General features: G+C 41.7%; 1 protein-coding gene across 10 annotated transcripts in view; it reads right to left on the reverse strand.

Moving 5' to 3' along the window:
• The window catches only part of SBF2 (SET binding factor 2), a 570,707-nt gene that overhangs the window by 322,093 nt on the left and 229,652 nt on the right, over positions 1 to 18,962 (reverse strand). The window contains exon 1 of one of the 10 annotated variants that reach the window (XM_065592219.1): positions 8,157 to 8,180. The exons of the other annotated variants lie outside the window; for them this stretch is intronic. The gene's annotated coding sequence lies outside the window, so the exon portion shown is untranslated. Of the gene's footprint in view, positions 1 to 8,156; positions 8,181 to 18,962 lie in introns of those variants that run through there. 10 annotated transcript variants of the gene reach the window in all.

Here is an 18,962-nt window from a genome sequence, read left to right on the forward strand (position 1 = left end):
TTTCATCATATTCAAGACAGGTACGTTTTAAAATCACAAGCAATAAAATATGCTACTAGGGATTACTTCTCCTAAAACCTTTTTCAAAGGTTACAAAATCCCAAACACTTCTCAACTTTTGAATGTGATATGTACATGTCAGAATCCAAATGTGGATCAAACATCAACCCCAACCTTTAGAGTGGCTCAGACCAATTTCTAATATAAATAGATAAAAATATAAAATTCCTATGTTCAAATGACAGTATGAAATCTTGAAACAGACAAGGTGGATGAGGTAGTATCTTTTATTGGACCAACTTATGTTGGTGAAAGAGACAAACTTTGAGTTAACGTACAAGGCATATTTTGTACAAAGATTATTACAATAGCATGTAGTGTGTGAATACAGGGGTGCCCAAGCAGCCCCCCGCCCAGTGTCCCTGTCCCACAAGTCTCCCGCCCAGGGCAGGTGGAGGATCCGTGCCACGGATCATCACAGCTGCCTGCCCGACTCTTACCGTCAGAGCCCTGCACGTATACAAAATTTGTATCTGCACCCACGCTGCTATCCTCAGAAATGGTCCACAGATACTAAAGTGGATACCCATGGATTTGCAGGGCTCTATTTTTTCATTATTTCACTATTGGCTATTTCATGAACATGAAGTTATGTTGGCTTTGATCCTTGTAGAGTCAGACTATGGAATACATAACCAATTTATTATTGTATGGCAGGCTATGTCTACACTATGAGCTAGAGATGTGATTCCCCTGCTTTTGTACGCATACTTGCGCTACCTACAATAGCATGGCTAGTGGCAATGAACGCATGCTTGAACTGCGCGAAGTACAAAGCTGCCTGAAACTTGTGGATATGTACTTGGCACAGCTCAGGCATGCCTCTGCTGCTGCTAGCTGTGCTATCGCGGCTACCCTACTATATATGCTCGCACTAGCTTGATGAGAGCTAGCATAAGTATGTGTACATGTGCAGGTGAATCACACCCCAGCTCATAGTGCAGACGTAGCCTTTGCTGCAAGCAAACACTGAGCTTCAGGGAAGACATTCTGTGCTGATCTTAGTTTATGTTACGAAGGGTCTGTGTAGCAGCAGCAGTCCCAGGACAGGGAACCGCGCAAGTGCTAAATCTGTTAGAGGACTATAGGGGGATTAGGTTGAGGGTCAACTGTCCTTTCACACTTATTCAGTTAATTGATCTTCCCCATACCGGATTCAAATAACTGCCTGGTAATTCAAGGTATGGGGCCATTCTGTTTAAGAAAGTTGTAGCCTGCTGCTCTGAATCCATTTGTTGTGTCTGTATAATTTCCTGTGTGTCCTGATCACTGTAACGAGCAAAACAACTATCTGCAACTATATTAATGCTGCAGAACTTAACTACAATTCAGTACAGAAATACAGAGCTAAGGCAGATATTCCTTGCAAAGTTATCACCTATCTGGTTCATGTACATCCAAAATTTTCCACTGATGCCCCAAAATCCACTACCAAGTTTCAAAGAGTATATTACACAGTATGTATAAATAACAAAACAATAATAAAGGGTCATAATCCTATATACAAGCATGTGAGAAGAAAAGGTGCTACTACATATACAGGAGGGAAGGGAGGAGAGATGCCATGTACATATGCTGTATGTTGAGGAGACTTTGGCAACATTTGAACCAACTAGTCATGGCCTCCAATATGACCTGTGTCTCACAACAGGTTAACCCAAACAAGCTAGTTCCATCTCCACAGCAAGTCAGTTAATGTCAGCAAGATGTATTTCTGAACATATTCTCTTTGCCACTCACTCTTCATCAAGAGTCAAGCAAAGCTTCAAAACAGTAGCATGACTACTAAGGCAACACTGTTTAATGGCAGTTGAATGGCGAACGTGGTTGTATACATGCATGAATAGCCTACATTTTCCATAGAGCAGCAAAACAACCCTGGAATCTCTGCTGTGACTAGAACTCAGGAAGTATAGCTTTCTGTATCTCGACAAGCTGAAGATTTCCAGGGATAATTCTCAACTAGACAAAATTTACTTCCATCACATATACACACAGGCCTGTTTAATCCGACTGTATATTACTGAAATTCATTATAATAAGAAATCATCAATCTGCAAAAATGAGGTTACAGAAAACTGTGTGTGTGTAAGTAATATTATTCTCACATTATTTCTTAGGCCTGGTCTACACTAGGCGTTTATGTCGAAGTTAGCGCCGTTACATCGAATTAACCCTGCACCCGTCCACACTGCGATGCTATTTAGTTCGACATAGAGGTCTCTTTAATTCGACTTCTGTACTCCTCCCCGACGAGGGGAGTAGCGCTAAATTCGACATGGCCATGTCGAATTAGGCTAGGTGTGGATGGAAATCGACGCTAATAGCTCCGGGAGCTATCCCACAGTGCACCACTCTGTTGAGGCTCTGGACAGCAGTGCGAGCTCGGATGCTCTGACCAGCCACACAGGAAAAGCCCCGGGAAAATTTGAATTTGAATTCCTTTTCCTGTCTGGCCACTTTGAATCTCATTTCCTGTCTGGACATCGTGGCGAGCACAGCAGCACTGGCAACGATGCAGAGCTCTCCAGCAGTGATGGCCGTGCAGTCTGTGAATAGAAAGAGGGCCCCAGCATGGACTGATCGGGAAGTCTTGGATCTCATCGCTGTGTGGGGCGATGAGTCCGTGCTTTCCGAGCTGCGATCCAAAAGAAGGAATGCAAAGATCTACGAGAAGATCTCTAAAGACATGTCAGAGAGAGGATACAGCCGGGATGCAACGCAGTGCCGCGTGAAAATCAAGGAGCTGAGACAAGGCTACCAGAAGACCAAAGAGGCAAACGGACGCTCCGGATCCCATCCCCAGACATCCCGTTTCTTCGAGGCACTGCATTCCATCCTCGGTGCGGCCGCCACCACTACCCCACCAGTGACCGTGGACTCTGAGGATGGGATAGTCTCCACGGCCGGTTCCTCGGACATGTTAGGGGACGGGGAAGATGAGGAAGGAGATGAGGAGGGCGAGGCAGTCGGCAGCGCTCACAACGCTGATTTCCCTGACAGCCAGGATCTCTTCATCACCCTTACAGAGATCCCCTACGAAGCGTCCCCAGCCGTTACCCCGGACACAGAATCTGGGGAAGGATCAGCCAGTAAGTGTTGTAAACATCTAAACCTTTATTTTTAACAAAACAGGAATATTAACAATTAAAAGAATGGGTTGTTCATGATTAGTGTGCCCTAGGCGCTTAACGGTTTAGTCATGGGCAGTGCAAGTTTAAGTTTTGAAAAAAAATCTAGCAATGTCCGGTTTTCAGTGATTGTCCTGCACAAGCCGCTCTACTGTTTATTCCCTGCTACTGCAGCTACAGTAAAATGCGGTCTATATGTCCGGGGATAGAGCAGTAATCCTCCTGGGACATCTCGATGAAGCTCTCCTGGAGATAATTGGAAAGCCGTTGCATGAGGTTCCTGGGGAGAGCGGCCTTATTGGGTCCTCCGAAGTACGACACGTTGCCGCGCCACGAGACTATCAAGTACTCGGGAATCATTGCTCTGCACAGCAGGGCGGCATACGGCCCTGGTCTTTGGAGGCTTTCCCGGAGCATTCTCTCTCTCTCTCGCTTTCAGAGATCCTCATCAGGGTGATGTCGCCCATGGTGACCTGCTTTGAATTAGGTAGGGGAATGTTAGTGTTGGGACTGCTTGCCCGTTCCTTTACAGAACTGTAACTGCTGGTTTGTAGCCACGCGGTGGAGGCGGGAGAGGGGCAGCCGAAAGGGATCGTTCCCGGGGACAGCCGCGAGGGGGTGGGACAGGGGCAGAGTTCCCGCTTGCCGGATTGCTGGCAGCAGGAACTGACATTGCTTTAAATGGGAAATGAGGCCAGTGGTAATATAAAAGTTTTCAACTGCCACAAGTGTACGGCTTACCACGTCTGCCTGCAACAGAAATTCCGTTGTGCTGCCCCGCTTCTCAAATGTGCTGTGCAAGACCCCAGGCACTGAATGCGAAGGCCGAGAATTCGACCTTGTGCTGAGTGCGCATGTGATAAGTGCTGTGCATGGTCTTGTTCACAGAGAAAGACTATGTTCTTTGTTCACAACTACATTTATCTTTCTGAGGAATTCACTCCCTTTTTCCCGTTTCCACAGCCCCATCTGCGACTGTCTCACAACCTAGCCTGGCATCAGACTCCCAGAGGGTAGCGCGGATTAGGCGTAGGAAGAAGAGGACACGGGAGGACATGTTCTCTGAGCTTATGGCCTGTTCCCAAGCCCAGGCAGCACAGCAGACCCAGTGGCGGGAGAACTTGACCCGAATGCACCAAGCAAACATGGATCGGGAGGAGAGGTGGCAGCAGGAAGACCAGCAGGCGACTCAAATGCTGCTTGGACTACTGAGGCAGCAAACGGACACGCTCCGGCACCTTGTGGATGTTCTGCAGGAACGGAGGCAGGAGGACAGAGCCCCGCTGCAGTCCATCTCTAACCGCCCTCCCCCGCCACCAAGTCCCATACCCACCTCACCCAAAGTGCAAAGAAGGAGAGGCGGCAGAGTCCCTGCTAACTCTCACTCCACCCCTGCAGAGAGCTCTAGTAGCAGAAGGCTCTCATTTCCCGAAATTTGAAAAGTTCTTTCCTTCCCGCCTGACACAAGCCCCCGTCCAAGTTTCACCTCCCAGTGCCATGTGTAGTTCATAATAAAAAACACGTTTCTGTTAACTACTGTTTCAATCATGTTCTTTTGGAGGAGGAGGGGAAAGGGGGTTGGTTATTGGACAGGACAGTCACCTTTGGCAGGGTACATAGTCGGGGGCAGGCACAGCAGCAGGGCACATACACAGTGCAGTGATGCAGTGACTAGTTACCCTGGTTAGTCTGGGAGGTTGGTTTCATGTTATGTGGTGGGGGGTAGGTTGCTCTGTGACTTTGTGGCGGGGGAGGGCAGTTACAGATCTTAAGCGGCGGTCCTTAGGCAGCATCACAGAGCCACACAGCAGGGGATCTGTAACCGTCCTCCCCCTGCCACAAAGTAACATAGACCCCCCATACACACAGTCCCGATCAGGAGGGGTGACAGGCTCCGTTGAAACAACCATCCCACCGCAGCGGAGCCTGTCAATCCTTGAGTTTAGAAGCTGCATTCGCGTCACTACACTACACCCGCTCCGCACCACAGTCTGTGTCCCAGTTTTAAAAAATTCCCGCGAAAACAGTATTAAAGAAAATGGTGTGCTTTAACAAAGTTGAACTATTTTTATGTCGAAACGTGTGTTGGAAGGAGGGTGAAGGGGGTATGTAACTGGATAGGATAGTCAACATTAACTGGGTAAAGAAACGGGGGCAGGTTTAGCTTCTCAGTACACAAACTTTAAAGTCACAGGTTACCCTGCTCACTCAGGAACTTTGCTTTCAAAGCCTCCCGGATGCACAGCGCTTCCCGCTGGTCTCTTCTAATCGCCCGGCTGTCTGGCTGTGAGTAATCAGCAGCCAGGCTATTTTCCTCAACCTCCCACCCCGCCATAAAGGTCTCCCCATTGCTCTCACAGAGATTGTGGAGCACACAGCAAGCTGCTATAACAATGGAGATATTGGTTTCGCTGAGATCACAGCGAGTCAGTAAGCTTCTCCATCTCCCCTTGAGACGGCCAAAAGCACACTCCACCACCATTCTGCACTTGCTCAGCCGGTAGTTGAAGAGTTCTTTTTCAGTGTCCAGGGCGCCAGTATAGGGCTTCATGAGCCAGGGCATTAGCGGGTAGGCTGGGTCCCCGAGGATGACTATAGGCATCTCCACATCCCCAACAGTTATTTTGTGGTCCGGGAAGTAAATACCTTGTTGCAGCCGTCTAAACAGACCAGAGTTCCTGAAAACACGAGCGTCATGAACCTTGCCCGGCCATCCCACGTAGATGTTGGTAAAACGTCCCCTGTGGTCCACCAGTGCTTGCAGCACCATGGAAAAGTAGCCCTTTCGGTTAATGTACTGGGTGGCCTGGTGGTCCGGTGCCAGGATAGGGATGTGAGTTCCATCTATGGCCCCACCGCAGTTTGGGAATCCCATCGCTGCGAAGCCATCTATGATCGCCTCCACGTTTCCCAGGGTCACTACCTTTGGCAGCAGTACATCAACGATTGCCTTCGCTACTTGCATCACAACAACCCCCACGGTAGATTTGCCCACGCCAAACTGGTTCGCGACTGACCGGTAGCTGTCTGGCGTTGCAAGCTTCCAGAGGGCTATGGCCACTCGCTTCTGTACACTCAGTGCAGCTCGCAACCGGGTGTCACTGCGCTTCAGGGCAGGGGACAGCAACTCACAAAGTTCCAGGAAAGTTCCCTTCCGCATGCGAAAGTTTCGCAGCCACTGGGATTCATCCCAGACCTGCAGCACTATGCGGTCCCACCACTCAGTGCTTGTTTCCCGTGCCCAGAATCGCCGTTCCACGGCATCAACATGACCCATTGCCACCGTGATGTCCTTGGCGCTGGGTCCCCTGCTTTCTGAGAGGTCTGTGCTACTCTCAGACTTCAGGACATCACCGCGGTGCCGTAGCCTCCTCGCCTGACTTTTCTGCATCTGCCTCAGGGAAACCTGTATGATAAGCTGCGAGGCGTTGAGAGCGGCCACAACTGCAGCGATGGTCGCAGCGTGCTCCATGCTCGCAGTGCTGTGGCGTCCGCGCTGTCAATGACTGGAAAAGTGCGCGAACTGATTTCCCGCCGGCGCTTTCAGGGAGGGAGGGCGGGAGTGATGGACAGATGATGACAGTTACCCAAAAGCACCCTCGACACATTTTGTTACCCAGAAGGCATTGCCGGCTACACCCAGAATTCCAATGGGCAGAGGGGACTGCGGGAACTGTGGGATAGCTGACCACAGCGCACCGCTTCGAATGTCGACGCTTTCACCGTTAGTGTGGACGCACAAAGTTGAATTACTGTCCTTAGTGTGGACACACACGTTCGACTTTGCAATATCGATTCCAAAAATTAGATGCAAGTAAAATCGAACTACTTTCGTAGTGTAGACAAGGCCTTACAGACATTTGTTACCAAGTTTGAAGGCTAGTCACACATTCAAGTGTTATATGTTTCTGGATCTTTAAAAGTAGAGCAACAACTTTGCTGAATACTTCTTCTGGAGACTAAGGCAAGAGTCATTTGCCTTTCTGAGGAAACCCTTAAGTAGCAATTCCAGATGTAATTAAAATTTTATGCATCATAAAAACCTGTATCTTTTTCGAATATCAGTAATATTCCATCCTATGTACCTTCAAAACATTTAATATCCATGCCAGTAACATAGCAGCTTCATTGAAAAATATTAAAATGAAAGTAATCATTAAAGTTACAGTTAAGAGATTGTCAGCGGGCCTGACTGACAAAAGTACATTTATATTTAGTTGTAGTGCGTTAACAGCACCATTCAGTAGATGATAAATTCTAGCAGTCTAGAACAGGGGTTCTCAAACTGGGGGTCAGGACCCCTCGGGGGGGTCACGAGGTTATTACATGGGGAGGTCACAAGCTGTCAGCCTCCACCCCAAACCCAGCTTTGCCTCCCGCATTTACAAGGTGTTAAATATATTAAAAAGTGGTTTTAATTTATAAGTGTGTGGGGGGGTCACACTCAGAGACTTGCTATGTGAAAGAGGTCACCAGTACAAAAGTTTGAGATCCACTGCTGTGGTTTAGAGACAACCAGATGTTGTATGGTTTAGAGACATTTTTGTTCTGCAGAAAGAGAAGGGTCAATTAAGACATTTAAATGGGGAAAAAAATGAACTAGATATACTTGTGAGGGTAATGAGTTTTCTTCTCCACTTTGCCCTCTTCTTCTCTTCTCCGCCCCCTTTATATATAAAAATACTCTTATGGCAATGTTAAGAATCTGAGACCAGGAATCTTAAAAATAAATCTGTATAGCTTCAGGCAAAGGGAATGACACAACTATGGACAATAACCAGAGACAATAACATCAAGATGTCAGATCAAATTCAAATATGTTAAATGAGATGTCTGTGGCATTATGAATAAGATTTTCAAGTAGGGGTCATTTTCTTTAACATAGACAGTCAAAAAGATGTTTTAATACTTCTAAGACACGCAACTAAAAATCAAAACATAGCCTGCCTTCAAAATGTGTCTTACCAAGAGCTCTTTTCTGCTATTCACCAAAGCTTACAGATGGAGACTAGTCCTAAACAGAAAAAAATGGGAAGTAATATATACTGCAGACTCAGCAAACACTAACAAAATGCAATTTGGAATATAACAACATGAATTTAAAGTCAACTCCAACTCCTAGTAGATTGTACTTGATTTTGTACAGTAATACATGCCTTTGCCAATTAATTGCACTAATTTGGTGGCAGAAAAATCTAAAGCATTTTCACATACTGCATTTCATTGTGTAGATCATTTCTCAAACAAGCTCTTTTGAGTAAAAATGAAAAGAAGTTCAGTGCTAAATATTGCAACTCTGCATTAACATTTTGGTTGTTTTAATTTGATATAAAATGTTACGAAATTTTCTAGAACTACATTTTTTTAAAGCATTTTTTTACTTGTGAATAGCATTGTGGTTTGTAATAGACTGGCAGACACTCATCTAACGGCATGCTGAGATGCCTCTATTATCAATTTCCCCAAACTAGTCAAAAATGGTTTCTACAACACTGTAATGCCTCTTCTTAAAACAGCTATTAATTTAAAATTTAAATTATTATAGACAATCTCACCATTTTTTGAACGCGGTCTGGGCAGTCTGATCTGAGCAATCTAGTTATATTTTTGAAAAGTACATGGGAGCTGTATACAATTTCAAATTTTCAATCTGAGTAACAATCAGATTCAGCAGGGATATTGCACTGGTTCTCCCTCTCTCTCTTTTTTTTCTTTTTTAACTACATTAGCCTCATGTTATGAAAGCAGCCATACATTTATTTAGCTTATGCAGTCTGATGTTTTCTTCCAATTTATTTTGCACAAAAGGCTATAAGTTATCTTTCAAAAACATCTATAGTGTGCACAAGTATTTTTATCAAATTAGATAAATAAATGCAGAAATAAGTAAATACAGTAGGGATAATTAAACTAGATCACACAACTTTTACATTTAGCACACCGTAAACTCTATATTTAGTAGTAAATTTTTATTTGACATTTTAATGACTACAAATCCCTCCAGAGCAGCTGGTCAATCTCTTATAAAATACTATTGTAATTCATAAACTTTATTTATGGGATTTTTAAAACATATACCTCCACATCCAGACACTAAGCCACACTTTCAATATCCTGTCCAGGCAAGTTATGTTGGGTACATGTCTAGATATAAAATTAGTCAGTAAAGAGACAATAAAAAAATATATCCAACAGATCTGCAGTACAGCTGTATGTTCATAATCTTGAAACTCCCTATGATTTATCTCCTATAGGAGAGCTCAGTGACTCCCTATTATATATAAACTTGTTAATAAATTGTATACTAAAAAAATGTTCATTTGAATCAACAGAAGCCCCAGAGATGTGAATGTTGAAGCAAAGTAAACCTAGAGATATTAAAGAGATGCCACCACCAGCCAGACAAAATGCAGAACAGGAAGTCAAGAAATCTGCAAGTGCAGAAAAATGCATAGAATTTGGCCCCAAAATGCAAAGAAATAGTGGAAATATACTATATAATTAAATTACAGCATATGTTGGTAACGAAGTGCAAAGTATAAATAGTTTAACTAAGAGTACATACTTCATATGCTCAGTCCACCAAAAGACAATATGGGTTTTGTGCTTTCACAGTCTAAGCTGAAAAAAAGGTTATCTTCCTTTTTGGTTCCAAAGCAGTTTACCTTGCATGAGAGAGATAATTATTAAAGTGTCCTGTGCCAGAAACCTTACTCCCTTAAAGGAATATTGTAACAAACACACTTCTGTCCGAACATTTTTACCTACACTTAGTACCTGAAAGCCCGTGCTGTTGCACACGTGTCATCTGTGAAGTTACACATGTAAAAAAGCTGAAAATGGCAGGGAACTTAAAAACTGGATGGTAACCGACCCTGAATCTCAATGATGATAGAATCTGGTGATATTCTAAGCAAAAAGAGCTCTCACCCAGGCTTATAGCAGTTTACACTGCTTCACATTGACACAACAGACATTCTAGCTTCAGGGATGTTTGGGGTTATTGTGTTGTTCTGGTTGTGTTGTTGGGTGGGTGGTTTTATTGATCTGTGACTGGGGAGAGCTGTACTGAGACATGTGTGGGTGGCAAATGAGAGGTGTGTGCTGCTGTGAAGGCCCGTGTGTTTGGGGTTACTGTGTGTGCTGGTTGCTGTTGTGTGGGTGGTTTTGAAGAACTGTAACATTTGAGCCAAGAAATCCAGTATATGTGTAGTCCTCATATAACTAGTGAAACTATTTCATGCAAAATAGCTATTGAGTAAGGGTGGTGATTGGCTGAGTTACCTCTTATATCACAATGTTCTAAAACTCTTGGCAAGGCACATATACATTCCTTTCTGTCACATACATGTAATTTGTGAAGTCAAAATGGCTGAGAACTTAAAAGTTGGATGATCACTGGCAAATACCAGTAATGACTGAATCTGGTGAGATTCTGAACAAAAGAGCTCTCGGCTGTTTTCATCTCTTCACTATGACTCAGCAGACATTCTAGTCTTCAGAGTGACACACAGGCAGTGACAATCCTGGAGTTTTATTATATAGATTGTTACAAGTAACATATAGGATTGTTATAACTAAAAAAAAAAATATGGAAAAAAGTCACATTTTTCTCTATTCTTTTCGTATGTTTGTTTGTTTTGTGCATCTGACAATACTTTGAGTACTTTTGGTGCAACTGTTTAGAGTCAGTTTCCCTTTTTGTTTGAATGATTTTCTGCAAAGAAAAAGAGGAGAAAATATTTAAACATAGGAAAAAATTTTTAAAAACAAACAAAAAACCCTTGCAGCCGAAGTAAGAGTGTGATAAAACCAGAATTTACTTTTAATTTTTTTTTAAAATTCATTAGATTGTAAGTTAATGGTATCCCTTTAAAACAACAGAATTTTCTACACACTGAACCCTACTGTTAACTTAGGAAAAAAGCAAATGCATTTCATTTCAACTCAAACACTAAGGCTAGGTCTACACTACCTACCTTAATCGGCGGGTAGAAATCGATCTCTCGGGGATCGAATTATCGCGTCTCGTCGGGACGCGACAATCCATCCCCGAATCGACGCTCTTACTCCACCAGCGTAGGTGGGAGTAAGCGCCATCGACGGGGAGCCGCGGAGGTCGATTTTGCCGCCGTCCTCACAGCGGGGTAAGTCGGCTCCAATACGTCGAATTCAGCTACGCTATTCGCGTAGCTGAATTTGCGTATCTTAAATCGACCCCCCGCCCCCCGTAGTGAAGACCTGCCCTAAGAATCAAGTAAATCACCACTTAAGGCAGCCTTAACATCCACATCAACCTACATTTTTGTGTGTTGTCACCCAAATATTGTAATATCAAATACACTCACAGATTTCTCAAAACTTTTTTTCAGTACAACATATATCCAACCACAGCCATCTAATTCTTCACAATCAAATGCACAACCTCAGTTCTGAGCTCAGATAGATTAAGATATACTGCCTACAGATATATGAAGTGGAATATGTAGAGATAAATCTATATGTTATGTTCACATGAACAAGTATCAGTACAGAGTTCAGGTTATGTTGTTCCATTGAAAGAACATTGCCAATTTCCTCATCAAAACTAAATCCTCTTGGTCAAATGTTCTTTACATTCCAAGATGAAAAAAAAAATACCTTGAAGTGGAGTTAAGGTTGAGAGTACATACCAGTAACTTAAAGGTAAAAAAATATTACAGACATGTTGTAATTATCCCCAAACCAAGAATTACAAACCAAGGACATTCAAAGTTAAGGTTATATTTGAAAGAAATCCAAACTTGTTTAGATATGGAAATGCACAGTTAAGGTACTCAAAGAACCTTAACTCTGCCCTCTACTGACACCATAAGGTGAAAAAACATTGTGGGGAGACCTTATATGTGCCTTTAAAAATCATTTTAATCTAATCTCGGTCCACGAGGATGAAAATGATACAATAATTGCAATGTTACTACAGAACAAATCAATAAACATAGAATTCATGGAAGGGACCTCAACAGGTCATCTAGTCCAATCCCCTGCACTCATGGCACGACTAAGTATTATCTAGACCATCCCTGACAGGTGTTTGTCTAACCTGTTCTTAAAAATCTCCAATGACTGAGATTCCACAACCTCCTCAGCCAATTTGTTCCAGTGCTTAACCACCCTGACAGTTGGGAAGTTTTTCCTAATGTCCAACCTAAACCACCCTTGCTGCAATTTAAGCCCATTGCTTCTCATCCTATCCTCGGAGGTTAAGGAGAATAATTGTTCTCCCTCCTCCTTGTAACAACCTCTTATGTACTTGAAAATGGTTAATGTCCCCTCTCAGTCTTCTCTTCTCCAGACTAAACAATTCCAATTTTTTCAATCTTCCCTCAATAGGTTATGCTTTCTAGACGTTTAATCATTTTTGTTGCTCTTCTCTAGACTTTCTCCAATTTGTCCACATCTTTCCTGAAATATGGCACCCACAACTGGACACAATACTCCAGCTGAGGCCTAATCAGTGCGGAGTAGAGTATTAGAATTACTTCTCGTGTCTTGCTTCAAACACTCCTGCTAACACATCCCAGAATAATATTTCCTTTTTTGGCAACGGTGTTACAGTGACAACTCATATTTAGCTTGTGATCCACTATAACTCCCAGATCCCTTTCTGCAATACTCCTTCTAGGCAGTCATTTCCCATTTTGTATGTGTATAACTGACTGTTCCTTCCTAAATGGAATACTTATTGAATTTCATCCTATTTACTTTAGACCATTTCTTCAATTTGTCCACGTCATTTTAAATTTTAATCTTATCCTCCAAAGCACTTGCAACCCTTCCCAGCTTGGTATCATCTGAAAACTTTATAAGGGTACTTTCTATGTCATTATCTAAATCATTGATGAAGATACTGAACAGAACCAGACCCACAAGTGATTCCTGCAGGACCCCACATGATATGCCCTTCCAGCTTGACTGTAAACCATGGATAACTACTCACTGGAAATGGTTTTCCAACCAGTTATGCAATCACCTTATAGTAGCTCCATCTAGGTTGTATTTCACTAGTTTGTTTATGAGAAAGTCATGCGAGACAGTATCAAAAGCCTTACTAAACTCAAAATGTAGTATATCTACCACTTCCCCCTATTCATAAGCTGATTTGACACAATTGTTCTGGACAAATCCATGCTATTACTTATCACCTTATCTTGTAGGTGTCTGCAAACTGACTGCTTAATTATTTGCTCCATTATCTTTCTTGGTAATTATGTTATGCTGACTGGTCTGTAATTCCCCCAGCTGTCTTTATTTCCCTTTTTATAGATTTTATAGATTTGCCCTTTTCCAGTCCTCTGGAATCTCTCCCCTTTTCCATGACTTTTCAAAGATAACCGTTAATGGCTCAGATATCTTCTCAGACAGTTATAATACTATGGCACCCAGTGGTTTGAAACGACAAGATAACGATTTCATGCATGCTATTTTTGACTAATATATACTGCTAGCACAGATTTATATTATGCCAATAATACTATCTGCAAAATATATATTCTAAGCATGTAAGTACACATATTACTAAATATGAATATAGCTGTTATATAGCCCAAACTTTTGTTATAAACCTGTTCACGTATGCTAAGTATCCCATAACACCTTCCATTAGCAGAGGTAAACTTTGGCAGAAGTAGATAAAAAACTGTCTGTATCAGGACATACAATTGTTTCCTCATAGCAACAGAAAGGGAGTTACCCTCGCAAACCTATTTATCCTGATACAGGCCTAGGAGGTGTCTTCATGCCCCTTAGTACCTGGAATGCATGTGCTCAGCACAAAGATAAGGGTGCGTCATGACCTGGAATGCATGGGTTCCAGACAAAGATAAAGGGGTAACCATGGTACCAGAAACAAACAAGGTAAAAATTAAATTAGATCCAGTTTCAGGTGATGTATATAGTACCTTTTACTGGTAAACAAGTAGGGTATAAAAAGATGGCTTTAGGAGTGTAACTTCAGAGAGCACACCTTCTGCATAAGGTGAATTCAACATTGCTGCTCTTTGGAGACTGGTATCGTATAGAACACGTGTGCCGAAGGCGGCACGCAAGCTGATTTTCAGTGGCACTCACACTTCCCGGGTCCTGGCCACCGGTCCGGGGGGCTCTGTGTTTTAATTTAATTTTAAATGAAGCTTCTTAAACATTTTATAAACCTTATTTACTTTTCACACAATAATAGTTTAGTTATATATTATAGACTTATAGAAAGAGACCTTCTAAAAACGTTAAAATGTATTACTGGCACGCGAAACCTTATATTAGAGTGAATAAATGAAGACTCGGCACAACACCATAGCCTTCATGATGACCCTCTCATATGTTTTTTTTTTTTTTTTTTTTTTTTTGGAAGAGTGGCTCCGGGTGAGGGCATCAGACTGAAAATCAAGTAATGGTGGTTCAAACTTCAGTCCTGCCACAAAACTCCTGTGAACACGCACAAGTCATTTAGATCGATTTTTTTTTAAATTACTAACAATTTTCAATGTCTCAACTTTTGGATCCTCAACTTGAGACATTTTAAAGGGGCCCAATTTTCAGTGCTAAATATTTTGCAAATATCAGGACTCTTTAAAGACATATCAAGTTGGGTACCTGAAAAACTAAGGCACCAAATTTAGTTCTTAATCTCTTTGTGCCTCAGCTCTCAATATGTACATTGAGTATACTACCCAACCTCCCAGGGCTGTTGTGATACACTTGCTAGCAGGGTGATGGTAGGTCATGGTATGTAAATAGATGGACAAACATTTGAAGGATTTATGATCCAAAGCGGAAAAACTTTTTCAGTATTTAAATGCTTTCACTGCTCAAAGTCTGGGCTTCTCTCTCACAAACTGCTAACTGTTTCCAATTAAAATGGAAATGTACCTTGGAGTCTGTGAGACTTCCTTTTGAAGAATAGTACTTTCCAAGTACAGCAGTTTCCTATAGTACATATTTCATATTAGTGCCATGAGGTGTAACAGGCTGGTTCAGCAGCATTGCCAGTAAGCATTAGTGGAATGCATAGTGCAATAAGGAAGTGGATACATTTTAAAACTTTGTTCCCCATTTTGTCAAAAGGAGTCCAGTTGAAACCCAAAGGAGAAATAAATGGTGCTGAATGATCTGTGCCAAAACTGATTAATCAGCTCAGACTTTTGACCACACTGGACCTTGTCAAAAAGCAGCATTATCTCTGTTTGCTAGAGGCATCAACTATTGTTGACAGTTAGAAATTGCCTTCATATTTTTTGTCAAGGGAAACACTGAATAATCCATAAAATTGAACTAAAACTTTTTCATTTAAAAATATTGATTTGGAAGCCTGAAATATTGACCATCTTCCCTCGTAAAAGAGAGTACATTACTTCACTTCTCAAAAGTCATCAAAACATTACAACTATCATGAACTACTCAAACATGATTATGGGCAATTTTATTTTAGATTTCTTAGGTTTAGATTTCCTGAGTCTGATGAAAAAAATATTTGGTATGAAATGCTAATGTTTTTGATAAGACCTATCTAATCAAGATGAATAGATTACCATAACGTATAAAAACTAGTTTTAGCATGATCTGGACAGACAGTTGTCTTTTAATTCTACCATTTATTAGTCAGAGTATTTACTATTTGTTTATTTAACACATCCTTCCTTGCAGAACAATCCCCGGCTGCTAAATATTATTGCAAAAAGCTATTAACAAAGGTTGCTGTTTGTTTAAGCCATTTATTGTATCATATTTTCTGGGGAAAAGTGACAAAGAAATGCAGAAAATAGTAAGTTCCAATGAAGAGGAACACTTAAATATGCGATATAGCAGCCTGTATGTTTCATTACAACACCAATTACTGGCGGTTTATAAAGAAAGCAGCATTAAATACACCTGCTGGAATTCCCCGATTTTAACTAGTAATATTAGCTGGAGGATTATCCAGGAAATTATATTTTTAAAATACATGTAAATTATGTGTCAAAGGACAAAAAACATATGTTGTAAAGACAGCTGAGAAGTACGGTGCTTTCCACCAAGCTCTACAGGAAACAATGTACGGCACTCTTATCCTCTATTGTTGCAAAACTTTATGCATTCTTTATCGCAAACTAGGGTCAGTGTTTTTCCAGCATAGCTATATTTATTGGGAGTGTGAAAAAACCACTCCACTAACTGACATAGCTATGCCAGCAAAAGCCACAATCCAGACACAGTTCTACTGTCAAAAAAGTCCTTTTGCTGGTATAACTTATTTCATATGGGGAACTAGTATAAACTGTACCAGGAAAAGAACTCTTTTGTTGGTATAAGCTGCATCTCCATTATAAGGCTTTGCAGAAAGTGTAGATAAGGCCTTTGAGTTTCTGATGCCTCCATTAAGATTAAGACTACAGACAGAGTTGACAATGAGAGAGTTTGAACCTTTGAGTTCCCATGCATCCTGGTGCACCGATCTTCTGTTGTGTGTGTGTGTGTGATGGTGGGGAGGGAAAGGAGGCGGCTTGGAGTGCTTCTAAAAATGGACCTCTTCACAATCTCCAGGGAATTGCAACTTGTACAGATTCCATTCTCCACTGTATTATGTGGAAATAGGCTAAAAGAAAATATTTTTAAATTACTAATTCATAGTCAACAAGCACCCTGTATGTGAGTAGCACCAAATTCTGCAGAATCATAAGTTTCATTTAAAAAAGAAGACGAAGAAGAAGAAGAAGAAGCCTTTATAGTTACTACTATGAAGAAAACCTAGTGATGTGAACAGAGGGCTTGTCTACATGGGAAAGTTAGGCCATAGCAAACTAGATGTGAATTTTCAGCACATTAAATTCCCTATGCAAACACTCCTACTGACCAATAAAAGTGCCCTCAGGTGGTTTAGTTTAGTACACTTTAAAGTGTACACTTTTAGTGCTCAGCAAGAGAGTGCATACAGGGAGTGAGTGCAGAGGAGCTAGAATGTCGTAAATTCATACCCTAGCTTTCTGCATACCAACTTCCCATGTAGGTAAGTCCCAAGAGAAATTAATGAAATGCTGAAGCATAGTGAAAACTAAATGAAGTCTAGTTGTTTTTCACTACTATTATTCAGAACCCTGAGGGCAGCTATGAACCTGACAGAAATTAGGTCAATTTAGACTCTTACTGCTATTTGGATAAGGCATGGAGAAGCCACAGAGACAGGCATTGGAGCTGTTCACCACAGGAGGAAAAGCCAAAGACAGAGGAGGGGGAACAGTATAATGCCCATTGCAGCAGCCAAGAGGCTCACACTTAGGAGCATGGAAACAAAAGACAAATGAGAATGCTGCACTTATCCAGAAACCAGAGTGAACTAGGTGTTGCCTTCAAATTTATCTGCCTCTTAGCATCCCCAAATAGGGTCCCCTGGATGGCACCAGGGTGCATTCTCCCCTTTCCAGCAGCAGAAATGCTTTGGCTTAACTTCTGGGTAATAGCTCTGGAAGGGGTCACCCATGCTGCATATCAGTCAAACTGTTAAAGGTCTGAGGAAAGTTTCAAACCCTGTCGACAAGGCGATGTAAGAGGATGTAGGTGCTTGAATGAGAAAGGAGAAGGGCAAAGAAGACACTAAAGGAAATCATGGGGAAAAGAGATTGTCGGGGAATGCTGAGAAGTGAGAGAAGACGGAAAGGCCAGGAAGGCTTAACAAAAGCAAGGTTTCAGAGTAGCAGCCGTGTTAGTCTGTATCCGCAAAAAGAAGAACAGGAGTACTTGTGGCACCTTAGAGACTAACAAATTTATTAGAGCGTAAGCTTTCGTGGACTACAGCCCACTTCTTCAGATGCATATCGATATGCATCCGAAGAAGTGGGCTGTAGTCCACGAAAGCTTACGCTCTAATAAATTTGTTAGTCTCTAAGGTGCCACAAGTACTCCTGTTCTTCTTTTAACAAAAGCAAGACACTAACAGTAAGATTTTTTTTTAAGTATATTAAAAAGATAGTTGAGTGACAGTGTTACTAATAGACACAGTATCACAAGTGTTTTAATGCAAAAGCATAGTTGCTGAAGGGGGGCCAGGAGGAGGAGGCATGGCAGAACAAGTATTTTTTCACCTGGGTTACTAGGTGCAGATACATCATAGAATCACAGAATCATAGTGCCTAATATTTTAATAAAACACAAAATTGATAATACATAGCACTTAAAGTACTTTTCATCTTCAGGGTGCTTAACAAGCTTGAAATAATATATGCTATGTACATACACTGAAGGAGAAGAGCAGGGGTGAAAATGCATACTTAGATCTTTATGACTGAAACAATGTGAAAAGGTGCTTTCTTTTTCTTTTCGTTTTAATTAATGCAAAGAAAAACCCAGTATGTCTTTCTTTTCTCCTGGAAAGAAATAACCAACATGGGAAACTATATTCAAGAAACAAGCAGTCCCTCGCAGAGAAGAGTTCTACTTCAAAGATAGGGATTTCTGTTATTCCTTCACTGATATGTTAAATTGTAATATATTTTCTGAACGAAGTATCATAGGCTGTTCTTATAATCTATTTCAAATACTGTAGATAACAGTACTGAATAGTACAGACAGCATCTTATAGGATATGCAGTGTTGTAACCATGTTGGTCCCAGGATATTAGAGAGACAAGGTGAATGAGGTAATATCTTTTATTGGACCAACTTGGTGAGAGAGAGAAGTTTTTGAGCTTACACAGCTCTTCTTTTGGTCCGGGAAATGTACTCAGTGTGTCACAGTTAAATACAAGGTCGAACAGATTGTTT

This window comes from Chrysemys picta, chromosome 4 (assembly GCF_011386835.1).
Source record: "Chrysemys picta bellii isolate R12L10 chromosome 4, ASM1138683v2, whole genome shotgun sequence".
Lineage (NCBI taxonomy): Eukaryota > Metazoa > Chordata > Testudines > Emydidae > Chrysemys > Chrysemys picta.